Genomic DNA, 8,106 nt, shown 5'->3' with positions numbered 1-8,106 from the left:
TTTCTTGCTCTATAGTCAGTGCATGTTGGCGAGCCAATTTGTCAACTAATTTTGATTAATCATTATTCGAATGCCTCCCTCTTGTAGCTCTTTTCTTAGCAGCCTTCTTGCCTCGGGATTTCTTGGGTCGGTGCGACCGATTCAATTGGGACTTCAATGGTGACTCTTCAATAGTTGATTCATGTAAAGGAGTGTCGTTCAACACAACTTCTAGACCAATAGGAAGAACTTTGTACTTTGGAATATGCTTCACATTGTTCCAACATTTGTGCCTTGTAAATGAATCTTCTTCTACATGTTGCACCCTCCTCTCATTTCCCGTGACCGGGTCATGAGTGATCAGCACCCAAGTCTCAAACAAAGCAACATCTTTTCCAATCAACCAATTTGCCTTCTCACTCTTTTTTTTTTTTTTTAACAAAAGGATTTAGAAAGTGGAAAACAAATATAGGAGATTGTAGTAAAAATAAATATTGAATTGTAGTGTGGTATGGGGAATGAAGAAGATGGTTAGGTATTTATAGAATTACAAAAAATATTTGGTATATTTTTTTATTTTTTTACCATTGGATTAATCTTCGCCGTTGATTTCCACACTATTTGGAAATCAGACGCACCTAGTTGTGTGAAGTGGCACAAAAGAGAAGTGTTCAATTTTTTAATCATTGAAAATCCAACAGTCCTGACCATCAAATTGTTGAAAATCCAACAATCTATGTTAAGCGGTTTAAAGAGTCATTGGACTCTGTCTACTTTTATTTGTCTCGGAGCCCGCCATCCACTGGTAGATGTCATGTTGATGTCGTGCAACATCAGCATGAGCAAACCCTTGCAAACGTTGGTTGCACAACGGACTTGGTGAAGCCCACGAATCACCCCCGATTTTTTGGGTTGTTGGAGCAACCCTTCAGAATTTTGGGCATATTTTTTTTTTTCTGTTTTTTTTTTTTAACAAACCATATTATCTACAGAGGGGGTGAGCTTAGCCTCACATCACAATAGGCTAGCAATAATATGATTCAAATTTGCTTTTGGCGAAAATCGAACCTAAAAACTCTCATTTACAAGTGGAGAGGAACATAACTTGACCGTAGTACTAAGTGGTTTTTTCTTTCTTTTTGAACAAACGATATTATCCACATTAAGGGGTAAGGGGGTGGACTAAGCTTCTTAACAAGCTAGCAATAATGTGGTTCAAATTCACTTTTGGCGAGAATCGAACTTAAGATATTTCACTTACAAGTGAAGAGAAATACCGCTAAACTGTAGTACTAAGTGGCTGGAGTTTTGGGCAATTTGGCAGCCCTTACCTTTGCCTTTTTTCTCTCCACTGGAATTGCTCTTAGGCCACGAGTCTTCAAAGAGTGTATATTAGGAAACAGCATGGGACACACCTGTCTACGCCATTTCATAAACAACAGAATCACAGGCATGGGCTCAGACATGTTTCTCAGTCCCTTAATCAATAATTCTCTCTCCCTCTATATCTCACACACCCACACACACACACATTCTCTCACACAATATATATCTATATTCGTTCTCCAACTTTTCGCTCCGCAAGTATATGAAGCTTTTCATTCAGCTGCATAAACGATGAAATCCGTGTACATCATTTTCTTATGCTTCCTTATAACAGTTCTCTGTCTTTCTTCCCACAAGATCAGTACCGCTTCACGGACTTCTCTCCCAGGAAGACGACCCATGAGAAAATTAAGCATGTCATTGACCAACAACAAGGTTAAGTATCAAAAGTTCAAGGTAGGGTTTTTTTTATATGATGCATAATGTTTTTATTCCGAGTTTTCGTGCAATTCATGAAGTTTTTCGTGATGGGACTTCAACTATTTTCATATAGGGTCCAAAATAGATCTGTTCCCAGTTCTCACACATACCAAATTCCACTTGAAAAATGAATCCTGCTCAAGCTTAATTTCTTTGAACACAATGCATGAGTTGATAATCATAGTGTTCAGTCCCCGAACAGTCCGCTCAGTGACAGAAAACAAAGTATTTTTATTTTCAAATTTGTATGCTGAAACTATCTGATTCTATTACGATAACCTTTTTAAGTTCTTTTTTAGTAGATGATTGTGTTTGTCTTCTACTTTTATCCAAAATCATCACTGGGGTTGTGTTACATGTAGGTCGTTGATGGAGACGGAGAGTCAGAAACATCGAAGTTCCAAGAAATTCCAGTTGTAATCAACTTTTCAAACAGCAAGAGTGATTTAGACGAACTTGTTTATCACATCGATTACCATGGAGTGACCACTCATCCAAATCCAACACCTAGACATCCCACACCATAGATCATTACTGAACCTTCTTGATTGAGAGTTATGCAGATATGATGTACTTATATGTGTCATGAAGGAACTCCTGATTAAAGTTGTCGTTACTATTGTTGCGGAATTCATGTTTCTTTTCATCATTTCTCTTTACCTACATAGCTGTTTGTTCACACGAATAAAACCCAGGCCAACAAGTGAATTATGATGTACCTTGAGCCATAGGTTATGGAAGAGCATGACACTTTAACCGTAAACTGGCTACATTACCTATAAATCTGGATCATTAACAGATGAAATCAGACTCCACTTTGAAAGAGCCAAATGGTTCATTCCTGTCCATCAAGGGTTCACCCTGTCGGAACTAGCTTTAATTTAAGAACAGATAGGGAGAAGCGAACACGTGAGATAACTCAAATTCGCAATGCAGTGAATCCACTCCATTCATATATTGCTTTCTGCCCTTTCTATATTTTTGTAGCAGTACCTTATACCTCACTATTGCATCCTCAAATATCACCTCACTAACCTAGACCTTAGCTGCTGAATTGCAGCTTCCACCTTGTCTGTATGTTGAATGCACAATCTCAACAAGTTTTTCATTCCCATCAAATACATAATCTGCTCAGGAGTCGGACTGCTTTCCTCCTCCGTATTAAGAAACTCAAGCCATCCAATCCGTTGGAAAGGATCTTTGTTTTTCTGCTAATTCCACACTCCGGAACCCTACCAACAACTGTGACTCTATATTAACTTTGTCAATCAGCCGACGGGAAATGATTATTTGGTTCAAATCAAGCCAATTATGGATATGTGATTGCAAAAAAAAAAAAAAAAAAAAAAAAAAGTTGAAGCAACCAATCAAGCTGTCCACAAGGTAGAATCAGAATCACTGATCAGCCCAATTGCAGCATCCAACAAGTTAACAGATATATGATGAACAATTCCAGTTGAATACTCGGAAGAAATATGAGCTTTTCTTTGGTTCTGGTTCCAACCTAAGATCGCAACGCGAACAACTCCTTCCCACCTGTATTGCACAATGAGAACCAGAGTATGTCAGAAGTCTAGCAGCGTTAAATACCAATTTTCATTACGAGTGCAGAATTTTTATCATGTCGTTTGAAACTTCGTAACTTTTCAAGAAATCCAAAAGTAAAAACTTTCTTTTGTATCATCATGTCATTCCACTTTGATCCAATATATTTGTTGGTGCACAAAATCGGCGAGACTTCGGTACAACAGAAAGTGTCAAGTTTGTGACTTTCGTTAGGTTGCTCTGGTCACCAGTGTGGATAAGTATGTAAATGAATAGAGACAGGGAAGCAAATAACACAAGATGTACGTGGTTCACCCAAATTGGCTACGTCCACGGAGTAGAGGAGTTCTCATTAGTTGTGAAGGGTTTCACAAATACATAGGTTCAAGCTCTCTTTTAATGAGTTCTAGTGAATAGTTTAGTACAAATGACATTAGGGATTATTGTGGGAGAATGATCCCCTTTTATAGAAGAGAGTTTCTAGCTTTGTTTTGACATTGACACGTCTTGTGTTGTGATTGGCCTCCTGGTTGGAGGAAAAGTCTTGTGGATCCTTGACGGTATGTTGTTGACTGGTGCTTAGTAATTTCAGGATTGGTCAAGTATGGTACAAACAGTGCTCCCCTAAGTTCCCGAGTGAGGGAAGCTCCTCGGTTGGGGACTTGCAAGATCCAAGCCATTGAGTAATCACGAAACTTCCAAGTACCGAAATGTGGTGTCGCCTTCACTTGCCTTCTCTATCTTGTAAGTAGATGTGGCATCTTCTCTTGGAAGTACTTTTCCTTCATCCAGGAGTGGTATCTTTGGTTGGCATTGATGCACAAGGTAATGTATCATTTTCATTTAAAGCTTACTTGTAGTTTCAGGTTTGGTCAAGTGCGATACAGACCATATAGTAGGAGTCCCCTAAGTCTCTAAGCGAGGAGATCTACCGAATGAGGTGACAGACAAGGTAAGCAATCAGTCTCAGATCGGTAGGTTGATCTTGGGTTCCGGCTGATTGTACTCATTCTCCCTATCTCTCATTCAGCAATAAGGATAAAGAGAAGAAACAGGGAGAAGAGATGATATGAGGTACTCTTGTTTTTGGAGAAGATGGACGAATCGGCACGTGCTTTGTTGTACTTAACTTTCCACAGGTGTATTCTTGAATTGGGTTAGAGGGTTTTCTGGTTTCCTCCAAAAGAGCGAGCCGACTCCAGAATTTGAGGGTCAAAACAAGTCCGTCAAATCTGGAGTATGTTCGATCCTGATGATATGGGATACTTTTCCTGATTAACAAAGTAGTAGATGTGGTATGGCGAAGCTTTGTTCTTCAACAATGGTGTTGGCAAATGGCTATTAAGGCTTCTCGATCTCTTCAATTAGAGCAATGATGTCGAGCCTGGATTTTTTATTTTGTTGAAGTTTGCATGTTGAAACTTCGTGGGTGGACCCTGTAGGTTGAAGTAGTGCTCCCTTAATTTCTTGAGTGAGGAAAACTTCTCAATTAGGGACTTGAAAAATCCAAGGCACTGAGTAGTCGCGAAATTTCTGAGTACCAAGGTGTAGTGGTATATGGTAGGAGTCCCCCAAGTCTCCGGTCGAGAGAGTTAACAAGAGAGGTGTCTTGCTAGTAGGCAATTTTCCAAACAAAACTTCACCGTTTTCCTTTTTAAGTGGTTGCCTAAAATTCCTCCTTCATATATATTTGGTATGAAAGTTGTTAGGCCCAAAGAAGGGGAGGCCTAGGCTCATTTCTTTCTTTCTTTCTTTCTTCTTTTTTTTTTTCTTTTTTTTTTAATAGAATTTTCGAAATTTTGAATTTTTGAATTTTTGAATTTTTGAATTTTGAATTTTTTTATTTTTTTATTTTTTTATTTTTTAATGGGTGAAGTTTTGTAGGTGAAGCTTTTGTGTTGAAGCTTTGTGGGTGAAGCTTTGGTGTTGAAGCTTTTGTGTTGAAACTTTGGTGTTGAAGCTTTTGTGTTGAAACTTTGGTGTTGAAGCTTTGGTGTTGAAGTTTGTAGGTGAAGCTTTGTAGGTGAAGCTTTTGTGTTGAGGCTTTGTAGGTGAAGCTTTTGTGTTGAAACTTTGTAGGTGAAGCTTTTGTGTTGAAGCTTTTGTATTGAAGCTTTGTTGGGCACCATAACTTGATTTTGCTTCACACTATCTTGATCTAGAGTGTGTGAAGCTTTTGAGAATTGTAGTTGCTCTCCATTAATGAAGCTTTGTAGGTGAAGCTTTTGTGTTGAGGCTTTGTAGGTGAAACTTTTGTGTTGAGGCTTTGTAGGTGAAGCTTTGTAGGTGAAGCTTTTGTGTTGAAGCTTTGTAGGTGAAGCTTTTGTATTGAAGCTTTGTAGGTGAAGCTTTTGTGTTGAGGCTTTGTAGGTGAAACTTTTGTGTTGAGGCTTTGTAGGTGAAGCTTTGTAGGTGAAGCTTTTGTGTTGAAGCTTTGTAGGTGAAGCTTTTGTATTGAAGCTTTGTAGGTGAAGCTTTTGTATTGAAGCTTTGTAGGTGAAGCTCTTGTGTTGAAGCTTTGTAGGTGAAGCTCTTGTGTTGAAACTTTGTAGTTGAAGCTTTTGTGTTGAAGCTTTGTTGGGCACCATAAATTGATTTTGCTTCACACTATCTTGATCAAGAGTGTGAAGCTTTTGAGAATTGTAGTTGCTCTCCATTGATGAAGCTTTGTTGTTAAAACTTTGTTTGATGTTGAAACTTTGTAGGTGAAGCTTTTGTGTTTAAGCTTTGTTGGGCACCATAAATTGATTTTGCTTCACACTATCTTGATCAAGAGTGTGTGAAGCTTTTGAGAATTGTTGTTGCCCTTCACTTGTTGAAGCTTTTGTTGGCACCATAAATTGATTTTGCTTCATACTATCTTGATCAAGAGTGTGTGAAGCTTTTGACATTTGTTGTTGCCCTCCATATGTTGAAGCTCTTGTGGTGAAACTTTTGTATTGAAGCTTTGTAGGTGAAGCTCTTGTGTTGAAACTTTGTGGTTGAAGCTTTGAGGTTGAAGCTTTGTTGGGCACCATAAATTGATTTTGCTTCACACTATCTTGATCAAGAGTGTGTGAGGCTTTTGACATTTGTTGTTGCCCTCCATTTGTTAAAGCTCTTGTGGTGAAACTTTTGTGTTGAAACTTTGTGAGTGAAGCTTTGAGGTTGAAGCTTTGTTGGGCACCATGAATTGATTTTGCTTCACACTATCTTGATCAAGAGTGTGTGAGGCTTTTGACATTTGTTGTTGCTCTCCATTTGTTAAAGCTTTTGTGGTGAAGCTTTTGTGTTAAAGTTTTGTAGGTGAAGCTTTGAGGTTGAAGCTTTGTTGGGCACCATGAATTGATTTTGCTTCACACTATCTTGATCAAGAGTGTATGAAGCTTTTGAGAATTGTAGTTACCCTTCATTTGTTGAAGTTGTTGAATTTCCCAATTTCCTCTTTTTTTTTTTTTTTTTGGGGGGGGGTGGTGAAATTAGAAATTTGAAAATGTGGGAGAGACAACATATACAAATTTTGTGGAAGAGAGACAACATATACAAATTTTGCTTCCACACTGTTGAGCAAGAGATTGCGATGCAAGCCACACCTTGTAGTAGTCGAAGGTTTGGATGAACCATATAAATTGAATTTGCTTCAAACAGTCTTGATCAAGAGTGTGTGAAGCTTTCTATGAGCTATAGTGTTTGCATTGTTATAGAGGAGAAATGTCTGAAGCAGATGTAAGGGGGCTGAAGAGCTTGATCTTCGTATATCATGCACTGAAGCCGTTGTTGGCTTGCAATAAGACTTTGTTGGTGACTATAACTCTTGTTAGGCATAAGTGCTCCCCTAGTTGAGTTGTAAAGCTTGAGGGTTTTTGATTATTTATGAATGTTAGGAGTTCACATGTACAAGTTGTACCACTCGTCTTCTGGTTGGTGGAATGAATGGTGAGTTGCTTTCATCACTTGATTAGTGGTACAAATGTGAGTTCCTTTATCACCTTTCATCACATTTCACCACCTGGTTGGTGGCACGAAGATGAGTTCTTTCTTCACTTGGTTGGTGGCATGAATGGCAAGTTGCCAAATGATGTTAGAGTACAGGTTGTACATTTCATCACCTGGTTGGTGGCATGAGTGGCAAGTTGCCAAATGATATTAGAGTACGGGTTGTACATTTCATCACCTGGTTGGTGGCATGAAGGAGAGTACGGGTTGTACATTTCGTCACCTGTTTGGTGGCATGAAAATAAGTTTCTTCTTCACCTGGTTGGTGGCATGAGTGGCAAGTTTCCAAATGATATTAGAGTACAAGTTGTACATTTTATCACTTGGTTGGTGGCACGAAGGAGAGTACAGGTTGTACATTTCATCACCTCGTTGGTGACATGAAGATGAATTCTTTCTTCACATTTCATCACTTGGTTCGTGAGAATAAGGGCGAGGTGTCGAGGCACATTGTAGCAAGTGTCGAATGACACAAAGTATGTTGAATCCTTTCGAAGTACAGTTGGCTTATGTATGGATGTGTTGGAATGTATGATGTTTATGTATGAATGTGTTGGAATGTATGATGTTCATGTTTATTGACATAAGTGATGCGTATGAATGTTTTGCTATACATGAAGGGATCCATGCTTTCGATATGTGAACCATGTTGGTTCTAACACTTAGTATCACATACTTTGTGTCAAAGTACGCATGTTGAAGCTCTGAGTTGGAGTATAGGGGTAGGTCAGCGTAGACCAAGTGTTCTAGTGCTAGGAATGCAAAAGACTCATAATAAGTTGTCTGAATTCCCTCTTCTTT

At 38.7% G+C, this 8,106-nt stretch overlaps 1 long non-coding RNA gene across 1 annotated transcript; it reads left to right on the top strand.

The window, feature by feature from the left end:
* Positions 1–1,387: 1,387 nt before the first annotated feature.
* LOC103934796 lies at positions 1,388–2,434 on the top strand. Its single transcript, XR_665344.3, has 2 exons — positions 1,388–1,761; positions 2,148–2,434. It is a non-coding gene; the product is annotated as an uncharacterized LOC103934796 (long non-coding RNA).
* The last annotated feature ends 5,672 nt before the right edge of the window (positions 2,435–8,106 follow it).

This window comes from the organism of the source record quoted next, unplaced genomic scaffold, assembly GCF_019419815.1.
Source record: "Pyrus x bretschneideri cultivar Hongxiangsu unplaced genomic scaffold, Pyrus_bretschneideri_v1 Contig36, whole genome shotgun sequence".
Classification (NCBI taxonomy): domain Eukaryota; kingdom Viridiplantae; phylum Streptophyta; class Magnoliopsida; order Rosales; family Rosaceae; genus Pyrus; species Pyrus x bretschneideri.
The sequence above is the reverse complement of the archived record's forward strand: the minus strand, read 5'-3'. Positions and strand labels throughout refer to the sequence as shown.